Source organism: Neodiprion virginianus, chromosome 3 (assembly GCF_021901495.1).
Source record: "Neodiprion virginianus isolate iyNeoVirg1 chromosome 3, iyNeoVirg1.1, whole genome shotgun sequence".
In the NCBI taxonomy this organism is placed as follows: Eukaryota; Metazoa; Arthropoda; class Insecta; order Hymenoptera; family Diprionidae; genus Neodiprion; species Neodiprion virginianus.
The window spans coordinates 26,141,046-26,157,504 of NC_060879.1; the positions used below are offsets into that span (position 1 = coordinate 26,141,046).

Below are 16,459 nucleotides of genomic sequence, written 5' to 3' on the forward strand. Positions count from 1 at the left end.
GCACTGGCAGTGACAGGTAACATGTAGCTAGCAGTTTAGTTAACCGTTTCATTGCAGCCTTTCGAAACGTAACGATGAAGCCTGGAGTTGACAGGCGTATTATGTCGACTGGGAATGTTTCGGCTCTTCTAGATATACACATATACAGTTTCAGAAACTTTGAATCGAGAACAATTTGAGAGTTTCACGAACCTCCTTGTTACGGAGTTATTGAAGTCAGCCAGCCTCTGAAAACAGGTAGGCAGCGATCTCGGGCATTTATTTCAGCAAAATTATACCGAGCTGTTTCTTATTTCCACCCAATTCCGCGTGTGAGTAACGGCACCGACACATTCATAGCCGACCCTCCCAAATCTGCCAGTTAACCTTAGCCATCCTTAGGGTCTTGGTGAAATACTACACCCAGCCTTAAATTTGCCCCCCCCCCCCCCCCCCCCCCATGTAATATCTAGGAATTGTCGTTAAAATAACTCTAGGCATAAAGTACACCCTAGCACTAATTGTAAGTGATACTGCTAGGTATGGGTTGCCGAGGGACGATGACATCCGAAACCCAGAACTGCGAACTGGCATGTTACATAACGTTTTACTCATCTTCCCCGGGTCAATTGCTTACCCTCGTCGATTCTCCCTATTCTCATTACGTTTTGCGGGACTATAATCCGTCCATGCGGACTACGCAATGGCCTAGGCAGCGGGTATTAGCCCGAAGGTATGTTAATTACATCAGCGTGGATGAAACGGTTCAAGGGCTCACGATGGGTCCACGCTCTCTGTCTTACCCTCCGCCCATTTAGTCCCTTCCCTTTCTTCCTACTCGGCCCTTCGAACCCTTTTGCCGAGTTCAGCCTCGTATGTTATTATTACACTCGCTGTTTTTAATCTGAGTTAATAGAGGGAATTCCGCGGAACGGTCCGGGTGTATTTTATAGGCTGTAGAGGGCTGCCGAGGGGACGACAAAACCGTAAAGGGTGGAGGGGATCGCTCGTCTGGAATTTAGATTTTTCACTTTACGCAGACGAAACGACTGAGCGTTGGTATATGAATCCCTGACGTATAATCCGAAACATAGATTTTATCCGAAACCTGAGAATAAGGTGTGCTTGCAGAGACTCTTGCTCTTCTTGCGATACGGCGAGCGATGCAACATTGTTCCTAGGCAGTTGCTCCCTTCAAGATCCGAACTGCAGCGCGCACATACTTTATACTAGTGACCATAAAGAAGAGTTCGTATATCTTTTCTTCCGGAAGGCAGTGTATAACAAAATCCCTCTGTACAGCCAGACCGCAGTAGTGACTGTACTACCGGCTGGGTATCAGTGCCAAACACTGGTAGTTATGTATATTAGGGGCAGTAAAACTGATGCAAATTTATTTCAAAATTCCACGCGGTTCTCGTAAAGTTGTTTTAAAACTACCCTCGTAAAACGATTTGAGATCTTTTCATGGGGGCAGCCGCGCAGGACGATACTTGAATTGTGTAACCTCATTTTGTTTCCGAACCTGAAAAGGATATCTTACTGCCTGGCAAAAAATTACTGAAACGCAAATTTTGTCCCAAAAAACTCCCAGAATCATCTATTTCTGGTATCTAGAGGTACTAATCTGCGGTAGAATGTTTTGCTCGCAGTCAATATTTGACAGGATAGTCTAAAACTACAAACCTACATAACTGTTGTCAGCAGCAGGTATTGTGAAATAAGAAACTTTCTAACTATCACATGCTCGGAGAAGTATATTTGTCTAATAACCACCAGCACAGTATCTTGGTGTTCATAGATCGAGTATCACTTCGGTATTGAAACATGTGTTCACCGGTTGAACTGAAACATTCATGCTATCCATTTAATCGTTCATTCTGATCCCAGTATTCACGGCCGTATGCGGCTTTATACGTTTCTGCTCGTATAGTAAAACTGACTGGCATAATACATCCGTTGTGGCTGGTACTCGAGGCGATTTGAACTGACGATCAGTATAAGCGCTTGTGAGGGTAATTCGGCGGTAAAGCGTCACCCGGGTATAGCGAGAGCAGCCTTGCTAATCCAACACAATGCTGGGAAATTGATATTCCGAGGCTGAGGTTCAAGCCCGTCCTCGAAACCGTGACAACTGACCGCTCTTGACCGCTCTCGACCATGCAGTCCCACTCGAAAGTTCTTGATAGATATCTTCCCGCGTCTGTAGTCGTTGGAATTTCACTGTTTCCTCGCCGAGTACCGGTCGGACAAACGGACGTCCGATTGGGTCCAGCATGCAATCGACCTGCACCGAAGATCCCCTACGGATCGGCTGATCTCTGCTGGCTCGATTTTCAGGCATACGCGTACATGCGGCAATGATCGGCCTGGTCGCCACCCTACCATTACCACTGCTGCTGTAACCGCACCACTGGCCCTCTCGCCATCCGCAGCCACTACGCATAGCTAGTGAAATAGCCAGTTGGTTAGACCAGGTAGATTACCCATTGACTCGGCCTGACAACTGCACTGCGCGCAGTCCTGCAGGTGACAACATACGATTACAGTCGTACCGTGTCTGCGTTACGTCTCTCTCTCTCTCTCTCTCTCTCTCTCTCTCTCTCTCTCTCTCTCTCTCTCTCTCTCTCTCTCTCTTTCTCTCTCTCTCTGTTACTTTATTTTATTTCCTTCTTTTATAATCGGATGGTTATATCATGGTATCATTGAATATCTGTGGAATGTAACCAATGCTGAGACATTAAATACCGATTTCGTTCGGCTAGGTGATGGAAATTATACCATCACTTGCGATCACGATGTGTAAATTTTACATAAATTTAGCTGGAATCAATGTTATTCTATCCTTTTGAGCTTTCTCCGGAGATGGTTCAGACGTATTAAAACAACTAGGCATTGACGAGTTTGAAGTAGCTTTGGCCAATACTTGAGTTACATAAAATTCAATATACACTCTTATACTGCATTTGTTACGAAACCTGTTAAAAATTGGTTTCGAATTTCGCTGTGAAGTTTCAATAAGTACTTTGAGATGCAGATGTGAAAGCAATAAAACAGCGCAAGGCAATTATCGAGAGTGAAAGCAAGCACCTTGTTTACCGATAAGGTTTGTTTAAACGGAACCGCTGACAAACATGACTTGCGATGTAAGTTGGCGTCTCTGATTCACGGAGGGATTTCGAAATATACCGAAGACTTGGAAATCCCTGGTGAAGTATTAACGACTGGTAATATCAACTGCAATAAAGTTTCCTCGTATAGAAACTCGCTCGATCTTAAACCAAACTAAAAGTTGAATTCTCCGAAAGTCCATACACGTATAGGTATCGATATCAGCGAAAACAAATTTGATATTCATAGATACGATTTCTTACTTGATCCATCGACCTGAATATTATGCGGACTGGTATTAGCGGTTACATCATCGGGCACGTCTAGTTTCCTAGCGGTAGGTCTAATCTAGGCTCTGGTCCCGTCTCACTTTGGTGTTATTAAAATCATCGGTTCTGTTTCTCCATCAGACTCCGTATAGTGAAATGAATAGCGCAGAGTTGTATTACTTCAGAGGCGTGGTGGGAAAATAAGGCTGGACCGGCAAGCAGTAGCTGGCAAATGCATGGAAATGAATAGGCGTAAATATTACGTGCAGGTACCCGGTACGCCGAGTATTATGAAGTTCACTTTGTATGCAGGTCTCGTCGACTGAGCGGGAAAGTTGCAACCGCCTTCCCGCCTTTTCCACCCCTGCTAACTCCCACACACGCCCACCGCCTACTTATATCCACTTTACTTTTCTTCCCGAACCGTTAAGCCAACGAAAATTCCAACAAAATTCCAAATTCCAAGTGCATTTCAAGTGTACGTAATGACTACGAGTTTTGCTTAAAACGATATTCGAATCCCCCAACTTGTGTCTTCGAAATATTTCTGCGATCGCTTAAATTTACTGCCCTTCTGCAGGAGGTCTTTAATTGCCGGAAATCAGAGAATTTTGTTTTAAATCCAAATCCATTTTGGGACGAATATAAAAAAATGCTGTAATGGCTACTTTACCAATGGTGAATATATACATATATTTGTTTTTTTTTCTTTGAGAAGCACAATATGCATTTACAATTAATGGTAAGTATTATGTTAGAATGTAATCGAACCCTGAAAATTATTGCGTGAAATTACATTAATTTTTGTGGCTGGCCTGGTCTGGACGCAGACATGTAGAAATATTTTTCAACCAGAGTGTTCTGCTCAAATATTATCTTCAAGTATTACAGTACGCAATTGGGTGTGTTGCAAGTGGTAAAAATATCTGTTTACCCTCTTTGTGTAAACCGGTCTGGATTACGCGGTATGTGTGTTCGGGAAGAGTCAGAGGATGGGAAGACACACGAGTAATACCGTTTATCATCACTCTGATTACACTCAACCCTTGCCTTCGAAATCCAACATTCCGTTAGAACGGAATTTTTCATTATCTCGACAAAGCATCACTCGAATGAGTCTAACTAAATTTTTCTTGTAACAGTAAGTTATCGTACCAACCATATCGTGAGCTCTAAAGATAAAGAAATGTGACAGATCCGTAACGAAAGAGTAATTGAAGGGTGCAGTGTGACTTCGGCCAATTAACAAAACATGTGACACTTTCGAGGCAAACAGCTGTTGCCTAGCAGAGAAAACAGCTGTTTATATTAGCACGAGGTGGAAAATGCTTTTAGGTTAAACAAACGTTACTTTATCTTTTCCCGGGTAGCACGTGTTGCCTTTCCCAGGCACTTGGCTTTCACGCCGTTCGGATTTCTGCAGGGGGGAATAAATCTAGCCCATGTATATGCCGAGAAGTCGAATGTCGAGTGGGCGCCGGAGGGAGAGAGGGATCACGGGTGGGACGCAGGGTGGTCAGGAGAGCGGGAGAGCGGGAGAGAGGGAGAGAGGGAGACACTAATTCGCTAATTGCACGAGGGACGAAGTAGCTGCGTGCCTCTCGACCCAACGACCTATCGACCCATCGACCGAATTCACTCGCTCCCTCTCCATGCTCCGTATATCTCACGCTCTCCCCGTCGCCCCCTTCACCCTCTCGCCGAATCTCCTCCCTGCCTCGGGGCTAACTTTCCCTCTTAGATTATTGCAGGGCGTAACTATTGGAGGGCAGCTCAAGATCCCTCTGACGGGAACGGTGTGACGATGTTGTTTTGTTTCAGGGTGTGATGAGCGACCGGCTGGCCGGGGGCGCCGCACACCTCCTCGGTCTGTTCTTCTTCTTGCCGTGTCCGCAACGCGAAATGTAACAACAACCAACTACCAACAACGAACTACCAACTATCTACCATTCTACTACTACCGAATACTACCTACTATCTACTGCTACCACTAAATGTGGTACGTCACTACTCTACCCTCCCTAGTCGGAGTATCTGGCAATGTTCCTTGTTCAATTTTTGTTTATTTACGTTTATTATATTGTTATATACTGTCACGCTGTTCTTAGAGTCATCGTTGTCGATGTTATGTACAGCTGTAACGTCACGATCATACCCACATATACCTGCAAATTGTTTATTTAATTTTCTCTTCTCATCGTTTCTCATTTGTTTGTTGGAATATTCTATACATTGGGCACACGGATCGAATGGCGTATCGAAGTTACGTTGCTTGCTCAGGAAACATTATCTTACGTGTATTTACAATCGCTTTATGTTACAAAAATGTTCCATGACATATACTGCAGTCTTGGTATGTGAAGGCAAATTTGGACGCAGTTGTGTTCGAATTCACTGGGCAGGCATCGCATTAAAATTGTTGAAACTTTCCAATGTTTCACTCTCAAGTTCCTTATCCGATTCTGATCTTTTATCATATGTTAACGGTTCACTTTCTGCGATCTTGTTCGACACTTTCTGCTAATCATCAAGCGCCCGATAAAAATCAGTATTGTATGTACCGTATTTCCGTGTGCTCTCGTAACACGATTACGTATCATTCACGTTTGTATAAATAATTATTTTTATATGTATACGATAATGCAATCTGTACTATATAATCGTTATTGTTATTATTCTTAATATTATTATACTGTTTCAACTATCTACCTCAGTCTTCGCTGACTAAGTTCTGTTGTATATATATAACAATGTGACGTTTGTCGTTGGTTTAGTACGTTGGTTTATCGGTGTTCGATGTTGGCTGCTGTTGTTGGTTGTTGGGTGTTTAGTGGTCACTCTGTGTTGGTGCAGTTCCTACTTTTGTTTCCGTCCTTGAACCTGGCGGTCCTCTCAAACCTCACATCTCATACCTCAGACCTTCTCCGTCTTCAGCACCTATAACAAATGCCTCAGCAACCTCATTTGTGATTGTTATTTATAGAAGTTGTGCGAACGAATATTGTTTCCAATATTACGAACCCATGCATTGACAGACGTCGAAGAATTACTTCGAAATTCCGGCTTCCCACGCTTCGCAAGACTCGAAGCGAATACGCGTAGGTAGGTACACAATTATACATACGCATGAGTTACATGTGCCAATTAAACTCAATACGCGGATTAAATGCAGTGCCTTTTTCAGCGTCACACAGCCGTTACGCGCTTGTTAAAATTTCACATTCGAAACGTCACGTAATAATAAACACGTGTACACAGACAACGTTTCGTTGTAGGGTTTAATTAATTAGCAAGTCAACTGATTCCGCTGTTTATGAATCCGTAAAACAGAGCTCCGCCTCGCGAGACTGTATTTAATTATCATGAAATACTCGATAAAACTTGTAATGAAAAAGGTAAAACAAGTCCCCCGCCGTTACACTCATTTAGCAGGTATACATGCACAGACAATCTGTGTTAATGAGTTCGCGTTCCGCGGGCGTTGTTGTTGTTGTTCCGGCGCGATGCCAGTTTGCGCTTGAAACTTGGGTGGAAGGAAAAAAATTTTTACTCTCCGAGTATCGATATTGTTATGCAGGGGTCGTTCACACCGCGGTATCTTTGCACGTTCTCTCCCCGGAGAGGCAACATCACGTTTCGGGGTTTTTGGGGCTTAGACCGCCATTTGATTAGAGGGTCGCGCGGCGAATCATTCCCTTGCCAACTTCGTTATATCCCGTCTTTGTTCCCCCTATCTTTTTATCTTTCGTATACATATACATTATGTGTGTGTAAAACGTATATACTATACATACAGAACCGCTTTATACGCCGCGGAAAGCGAGTATAATTCCCGAGAGCGAATTGCCGCGAGATAAGATAGTAGCTTCCGAAATTCTATCACTCCGAATTCCGGCTCTCATTGTTTTATCACAATGAGAATTTTGAACAAAATTACACAAGGATCATTCAACCGCGCGGTCTCGAACTTTTTCACCCTGCTGTCTCTCGCCTCGGACGGCATATACGTATATATATATATATATACCTAAGGTGCAACGTAAGCTGGATATTGGAAATGCTTCTGCTCACCTGAGCTGTATTATTCGTTTCATTAGCATGGTAATGATAATTGCAACGGAAATCGATACCACTTTCCTATCCACCCTGCAATGGCGTGTAACGACACTCACGTGGGATGTTACACCCGAGCGTCGCGACGTCGCGAGCGCCTGAAGATGCGTTTAGAACGTTCGCATTCCAAGACTCCTGTACGTATAGAATAACTGGAATAGAAAGTGAAAGAAAAAAGGAACCGCGAATAAAAATTGACGCTATTGCTATCCTGAACACGTACGCAGCTATTTTTCTCTCTGTCGAATTCCGAGCTTTCGGGATTTTCAGTGTGTTTCCTAAGCTTCGCCAGAGCTTCTTCACCCGATGGTTTTCAAACGGCTGACCTCACCGCGGCAGTCGTAACCGCGACTTTACACGTTCGTTCGTTCATGTTCACGCTTGCCTCCCTCCCTCGATCACCTTCAACAATTTGCTCCTCTCTCACCCCCGCAGTGACGTCCTCTTACCCTTGCATCCACGGCACGACTCACCCCTTCACGAACATTTATACGCACAGCTACTCCGTTTCGCCTCCGAACAATATTAAAAAGTAATTGGATTTCGATCTCGTTGTTGCCGGTTCGGTAAACTGATGGCACATGCTTCGTATGCTTCGTCGCAAACCGGAATAACGGAATGTCGTTAAAGTTAATTGTCACATAATTACCAGGGTGCTGTTGATAAAAAGTATCTCCGCTCCGGCCAATTGCCAACGGCTGGTGTACCTATGTATATGTATATATCTATATAAATCCCGTTTCACTTTGATAAGCTTCGATCGTCAAGATATTGTGCAAGTTGAATAAAAAGTTTCGTGTGATAATTACGCAAGAAGAGAAGTCATAAGAACGATTGAGTATTAGATCTGCCAAACTTGGTAAATAAGTTACGCGTCCGAATTTTGTATTCATTCAAATCAGACATTTATTCAGATTGTCGGATACACGCGACGATGTCCTCGATCGGATTTCCGAAAAGCTATACATATAGATCTGTGCGAATCGACATAACCAGTGAATGATAACCGTATAGAAGAGACGGAGGAAGGACGAATGTCATTACGACTATCGTAATGTAAAATCGAGCGATTCACGTGGAGTCTGTGTTAGTTATCGCTATTTAGTCCGTTCCGTTCTCCGTCCTTAATTAATTAACGCCGGCTGAATAATAATTATCGAAATGAAAGATGGTATCTGTAGCTTATTTATTGGATCAGTGATATCGGGTAGGTAGCCTGTTCGAGTTCGCTTCCTCGCTCGTTCGCCGGTTCGTCCGCGTGCCCGAGCAGCGATAGCATATCTAAACGCGACTCCCTAATTGATTCATAAATTAATTTGCTCTACGTTGCGAATATTTACGGGTTTTAATTACACTTTGCCATTATCTGGTTTTATGTCTCCCCCGTGGTGCAAACGCAAATGTGACCCCATGGGCGCGATGGGCGCGGTTCCAGGGCATCGCTGATGTCTTCCTGCTTCACGGCCTGAGCGCATTTTCTAACCGACATCACGCGCGCCGCCATTAGCGATTGACGGCGATCCGACCCTAGGTAGATCCTAATCTCTTCCCTGGACGTCTCTTTCGACTCGGGTTCTACTACAGCGGGCAGTTACGAATTCATTCTTAGTACCTGGTCGAGCGAGCGGAAGTACAGATGATTAAATTCATAAATCTACATGATATAATGCGCTGAATATCGGTGCTTTGAACTGTTGCTACCGAAATTTTGTTTTCACACACTTCAGATTTCGAACCGATCCACAATCTTCGTCAAACTGTTTGACGAAATATTTGTACACGCAATTTTTTTGTAAGAAGCGTCATGTCATGGGGAAACAGAATCTCGATGTCTGTACATTCGAGAAAAGTTGAATGAATTTTCCAAACGTTAAAATCTTCGGTTTTCGAACTAATTGCGTGTCACGATCTGAACCGAGACCTTGAATGAGACACGAAGGATTAGATTATCTGTATAAAGATTCGTTTATGAAATCTTCATACACTCTGCCATCAATATTGAGCATAAACATACACACTGAAAGTAACTAAGACATCAGGCACACTGAGCCCGTGTTATTCCGCCTTATCGTGGCGAAAATATTTTGATCTTGCGATCGTTACCGGTGAACTCTAGCTGCCTGGATGTCAGTCTGTGTCTGGAAACGGGGCGGGATGTTCTCTGCGAGTGATTTATTATCGCGAAGTATCCGTATAATACGCATATTACGCAGGTGCGATTCGTGAGAATGGTTTATCAGATACAGTGATGCAGTTTCGTGCGTGACAGTGACGTCGTGCTGAGATAGTTAATCAAAATAGGTGTGATCATGTGAATGTGCTAGTCTGAATTACAGAAGCAAATCACCATTTTATGAAGCCGAAGCTAGCAGCAGAGTTAGCAGCCAAACGTGTTAAACTTTTTGGAAATAGAAAAATGCAGTTCAGATTTACTCTCATAATTCTAGTAATATCACAAAATATTGATTTGTGGACTTCGTTACCTTATTTCGAATGAATGTTAGAACGTTTGGCTGCTAATTCCGGCTGCTACTTTTAGCCTTGTCACTATTTTGCACATCGGATTGTGATTTTGATCAATAATCGATGCAACATTTGTTTATTGATAGTTTCATTAGAATTCTTCTCGCGTATCATATTGTGTCTTTGATTCGAAATTTGAATTTTTTTACTGATTCACTTGATCGTTTCTCAAGATTGTCACGGTATATTTCCAATAAATTGTGATTATTCAAGCCCAGTGATAGTGCATGTGGTTCACAATAGACTGAATGAGATAGATTTCATCGTACGACACTCAACTTCTCACCTACGCTACGATGGAGCACGGATCTTTTCGAGGTAAAATACAACTTGTAATATTTAATTTGTTATTTAATCCTCAATAATTTAGCGGGAATAGATTTATCACAGAAAATGACGCGTCGTTTACTGCATTACTTGTAAATAGTAATGTATCAATATTGTCCGCATTGGAAGCGAGGAGAATTTCAAGCACAAGCGTTTATTTTAGTAACTTTCTGGGCACTTTATTGTTCATTTGTCATTATTTACCCCTGTGATCAGTTTACCTCATGCGGTTGAAATTATTATTAAATGTTTTGGATCCATGTGAAAGATTGCTTGTCAAATACATGGCTGTGTATATTTGTAGATCAATCATTGAGATGATTTATACATACGTACATGTAGTACGAAAAAAACAGCGAACAGGACATTGTTTTTTCGTCAGAGGATGATCGCTGGTTATGTTGTATCTGTTTACCGGTTAGCTGCGATCTGGGTAGGGAGTTTATCCAAAAGTTTACGCGATATTTATTATATCCGAGTTCGTGAGAAGAGTATAAGGGCCACGCATACTGAGTAATTCGGCGCGAAGCCAAGAGAAAAAAAGTACAATAATTTATTAATTTGCCGGGTGCGTTTTTGGGTCAGAATCATATCCAGGCAGAATACTCGCTGGCAAGGTTCCCAAATGAATGGAAAAAAGAGAGGAAAAATGACGGAAGAAAAAAAGAGAATATCATGTTTCTGCAAGCTCAGCAGTTTGAGGAAGCTAGTACCCTTCTAGGGATGATATGACGTAAACAAATAAATAAAACGAGCCATAAGTGAGTCAGACGTGTAATATATGTACATGAAACATTCAAGCATCGCGTGAAGGGTGAAATATTTTAAGTATATTTTGACCCGCGCATGATGCGGAGGCGAAACGATTCACCGTAACAGACATATAATCCGTGGATAAAAGCTCGCGCTTGTGTAACGTAGGTGTAGAAAAACCGTTGCCCTATCCACCCGCCGCCATCACAGACTGGGAAACGAGTTTCAGTTGAAAATGCATTATGCTATTGGCAAAGCCGGCCGGCACTTTGGCAAGCCGATCTGTTTAAACATGTATTTCCTCGGATATCTGCGTATATTTTTGACAAAATATTCAGCGTCTATGTAAACGGCTTGTTCGGAGGGATTCGATTTGGGTGTATAAAATTCTGCGCGATTTATTCGGCTTCAAAGTCTAGAAACTTGAAAGTTTTATCGCTCCAATCCCGAAGTTTCGTAAAGTTATTCAACGTTTACCATCTAATAAGGTAATGGTTCGCCTAATTCATTGATATCACGGAGCCGAACGTGAGCAAATGGAATTAAAACGTAGCGCACAAACATTCTCGCGCATGCAGCACTGCTGCAGCTTCGACGATTCCGGGGAAAATAAGCTAGTGTTCGTTATTTCGATAATCCGATTTTCAAACTTCTGCTCTGCAGCGAAAGTTCGCCGAATTCCTTGAAAAAACACACCTCCGTCTAAGCTCTTACGATTTTCAGTCCGAAATGGCACTCAGTAGGGACGCGAATGCAAATCGAATATGACGAATGTCTAGGCTGTAACACACGTACCGAGTTGTAGTCGGTACCTGCACAGTAGCTGCTGTAAAATTTAATATATCCCGTATTCAGCTTTCCAGCTATGCACATCTATGCATTCATGTGCCTTTATATATCCGAGCCTTATTGGTTATTGAATTTTCATGCTTCGCCGTCGATGTACATATTCGCATATAATATGTACAGGTATATGCATGCAGTGTGCCGGAGCGTTGGTGCAGGCGAGATATCCGAGGATCTAGGCTATCAACGATATGTTTAAATCATAGGGACACACGTCTGACTATTGTGATTCGGAATATACAATCCTCCTGTTATATCATACCGGCAGAGTACGTTATAACGCAGGGCATCGTATCGTGCGAAAAATGTAAACAAAATTGCGCGTGATCGTATTCATTCAATTGTCCGAAATGACCGGGAGCGAAGAAACAACGGTTGTAAAAACGATTATACAGCATTGAACAATGCGTTGGTCGAAGGGACGGGTCAGAAGAAATTTGTACCGAAATTGGAAGGCGTGGGAGAGAACATGAGGGAAGGGAGTGACGGAACGAAACTGAGCGTATAATGTTAGGGAAAAAGTGATTCCTTAACAAATATTGATGAGGGGAAAACTGTTACGATGATTCAATTCCAGCGTGGGAGTCCTTTTCGTTTCGGGTATAAGATTAATGACTCGGGATAAAGGGAATCGAAGGAAAATTTTTCCATCGCGGCCTGTTAAATCGAGCGAAAAAATAAGAATACATTTGATAGAAATCTACCCTGGCTGCCTGCTCGAAGAGGGCGATGTATTATGTATACGGGATGAAATGGAATATAGAGAAGGAAGGAAAGCCTTCGCATATCGGGGCCTCTGAACCAATAGGGCGGCGTAATAGTTTCGTCGAGCTCGCCCGATGCTGTCGGACAGTGATCTATGCCTCGAAAAAACCAAAATTCCTCAATTTCTTTCTCCAATTACACGTTATATGTATAATCTCACCAGAGGGTAGTGCATGCGAATATTGCCAATGGCAACAGGAAATAATTAGCTACTCGATGATTATATCCGAAATCGTATCGAATCGCGTACCCGCGCATGATGACGATTAAAAATTCAAATTGTTTTTGCCTGCGGCATCTTTTCGTTTTTAGTTTAATCGTGAATTCGAAATTTTCAAACCTGCATACACTTAACTCCCAGTTTTAACTTCCCATGGTAGTGAATTTCGCCAAGGGGGAATCAGGCAAAATTGTTATCCCTGCCTTCTGGCATTGATTTCGCGGTATCGCCACTTGCACAAAATCCGTAAATTTTGAGTAGGTACGTGCTCACAATAAATGCCAATTCATGCATATAACGGAAACTTATCGCTATTGCGGTGCAACCCGGCTACATACATGCTAATTTGAACTAGCAGAGTTGCACTGCATTGTGAGCATTATAAATTCTCACTGCCTCGGGCCTCTCTAGGCATAATTATTTCGGAAATGAAAATCACTATTGTCTGTGTATGTGTTTGTTAAATATCGTATACTGGATACACATTTCATTTTTTAGGGGTTTCGAACGTTCGATTTTCACAAAAAAAAAAAAATAAATAAAAATATACGATTTATTTGCAATTGTCTTATTTATTGAATAGAATAGAACGAGTTAAAAATCATTGCGTATATAACCACATATAATGCGATATATGTTTACGTCCTCACATACATATGGCCATGTAGCTGCTTGATATCGGATATTTAGATTGATCGAACATGAATGTGAATGAAAATTGACAAAATTCCTGGGGAAATTCTTGATCTCCATAAATGGAATACCGATAATGTATGCGACGGAATATAATCCCATTGAATGCGGTGAAATGCAATGATTCGCCAGTGAAATCACATGACTGCTTTCGCTCCCCGCACACAGACACTTTGTACAAGGCTATAATTACTTTATACGTTTATGGATCTCTACGTTCTTCGGTCTACACGTTCGCATTCATCTCTGCATTCGTATCCGCCACACCAATGCTTCTTCACCTACACCGCGTTACGTTATACGTATACGTATATCATATGAATTTGACTACGAATTGTTTGGAAATGGCGGACGTAATTGCAATATGACGCAGCTATGAAGTACGTTTAATTATACCGGAAACTAGCGTCAGGCACATTAGGAAGAAGACTGGTTCAATCGCTTATGTACTGAAATATCTATTTCTTATCGTGTTTAAAATAATGAATATACGTTTGTTTGAGACAAGCTTTTTTCTGAAATCCGAAAACTTGACTTTGAATTATCTGCAGTGTATATTTCACTGTCACAGTTATAAACCAATTTTACAGTTTTGAACAGTTCTATTATAGCAGAACATTTTTGACAGCACTGTCAACTTATCCAATTCCGCACACAACTGCTGACTTTGCAATGAACATAAGTATATCGTAATATTTACTCGTTTCACTGACTAATCAAGTATGCATGGCAATTTGGAGAAACTGCTTTCACTCGGCATGTTCCTTGTCAGATCGACGTGGAAGTGGGTCAGCCGCGCAGAGCTTTTTTCACGTGTGTATGCGAGTGTGTAAGAGCTTCATCCTTGAAGTGGCCAAATGGAATGACAAACGAGCCTGCGCCAAGGGGGGGGGGGGGGGGGGGGCTTCAGGCAATCTCGTATCCTACTTTACAACCCGATGCAATTGCGAAAATAGTGCCGTGGTGGAGATGAGGAAACGCCCGGGCAGAATCTGCGCCGTTTATCGGGGTAACGACGAAAACGAGGCGCGGGTTAACGTGTCGCGAGTTTAGCCGGCAGGACACAAAACGCCGATCCGAGTTCGGTTCGTTCGAGCAAAGCCATTGGCTTAAATCGAATTCTGGGGTATACCGTAGGAGCTGAAACGGCGATGGCGGAAAGATTCGAAGCCAAGTTACACAATAACGCCAATATTTGACACACGTAATGCGAGTGTATATTGAACGGCGATGGCACAAATGCATCGCTCACGCGAGCATCGCGAATTACCGGAAATACGGTTCGTGAATCGATAACGCGATAGGTGGATGGCGTGGCTGCTCTGCTTCTGCATTTCGCTATTGCTGCTGTCTCTCTCTCTCTCTCTCTCTCTCTCTCAACTGAACAATGAAATTTAAGTACCTACCACCCAAATTTTGTTGCGTCCGTATGAGAAACGTTGCAAGAGTCAACTCATTATACCCACACTTACCTGAAAAACATCTTCTTGCACACAAACCTGCAGAAACAATTTATTGCGTTGGAATAAATTTTGTTCGAATAACATTTTTTTTTTCATCGTTTACACCAATATATTTCGTTTTCTACATAACGATTTAGCACGCATCTTTACGATTCTTAGCGTGTTAACTTCGATGAGGTACGAGGTGGAATTTAGTCACGTTAATATGAGAATAATATTGGCGAACCGTTACTATTTTCAAAATAATCCATGACTATTGAGGTGAGTCGAATCTGCAAAACGTGCGCATGATTGATTGCTTCGTCACAATAAATCACAGAATCCTAAAGATAATTCTGAAATTTCACAATACGATTTTTGTTCTATATGAATATGATTGGAATGCACGTTCTGAACTTTGACCTCACGATGATTAGCAAGAGATTTTCTTCGTTATATGAATTAATAAGTTATACCCAGTGTACCAATCATGTGAATCCTGTGAATAAAAAATCACTGAGAAGATCATTACAGAGTACGAATTGGATGAAGGAACGATGGTTGAAAATTATTCGCGAATGAGGGACGTAGGAAAGGGTAAGAGGAGAAAACAAAGAGGAATGCAGAGGATAGAGGGGTGTAAATGACGTCGACGAGGATATGGATAATTAATTTCCTTTGTCGAGGCAGCCGAGAGATGCGAGATGCGTGCCACTGACAGGACCGACGACCTCGCGACTACTGCACAATAATTTTGCCCGCTGGAGGCGGCGGCGTGGCAGCCGGGAGTATAAAGCGGGACCGTCGCGAACAGAAACGCGTGCTTGCGCAATGAACGAAGAATCGCGTCATCGAAGTTGCGGGGATCTTGTCGATGAGGAAAATCGCGTGAAAATCGCTCCTTGAAACTCCTTTCGTTTTTAAGCCATGCAGCGCCGAGCCGAACTTGATCGGATATAATATAATTGTGCCAAGTTACACGGGATCTTTGGCTCGGGCGCAGCTTTTACTGCGGCAAAAGTTTTGAATAACTTTTCTTCAAAATTGACTCTACCTTGGGCTTCGGCAAGAGTTTCTGTACCTGTAAACGCGCGGGGAAAACTTTTCGCCCGGTTTTCAATCTAGACGCTCCAATTCAATGCCCAGCTTTTCTTCAATTCTTTACGTCTTTGTTGATCAGGTTATATTGGTATAATTGGTAATATAATGCTCACTCAGCACTGTGGAATATGGCTTGAGATCTAAGGCGGATCGCGAAGAATTATAAAGAGATTGGTTTCCGGGAAACGGTCAAGCCACTTATCACCGAATCGTAGAATTTATTGACTTGAAACGTAATTTGCATGTGCATCACGGGTTGATGAACAGTCAAGACGATTCATTCGCCAAAATATTTTCGGCGATTCAGTTAGGATGCA

General features: G+C 42.5%; 1 protein-coding gene across 8 annotated transcripts in view; it reads left to right on the forward strand.

Moving 5' to 3' along the window:
- Nucleotides 1–16,459, forward strand: part of LOC124301459 (CUGBP Elav-like family member 4) — a 540,326-nt gene that overhangs the window by 151,688 nt on the left and 372,179 nt on the right. Inside the window, exons 1-2 of one of the 8 annotated variants that reach the window (XM_046756545.1) lie at nucleotides 9,632–9,773; nucleotides 10,082–10,313. The exons of the other annotated variants lie outside the window; for them this stretch is intronic. The gene's annotated coding sequence lies outside the window, so the exon portion shown is untranslated. Of the gene's footprint in view, nucleotides 1–9,631; nucleotides 9,774–10,081; nucleotides 10,314–16,459 lie in introns of those variants that run through there. 8 annotated transcript variants of the gene reach the window in all.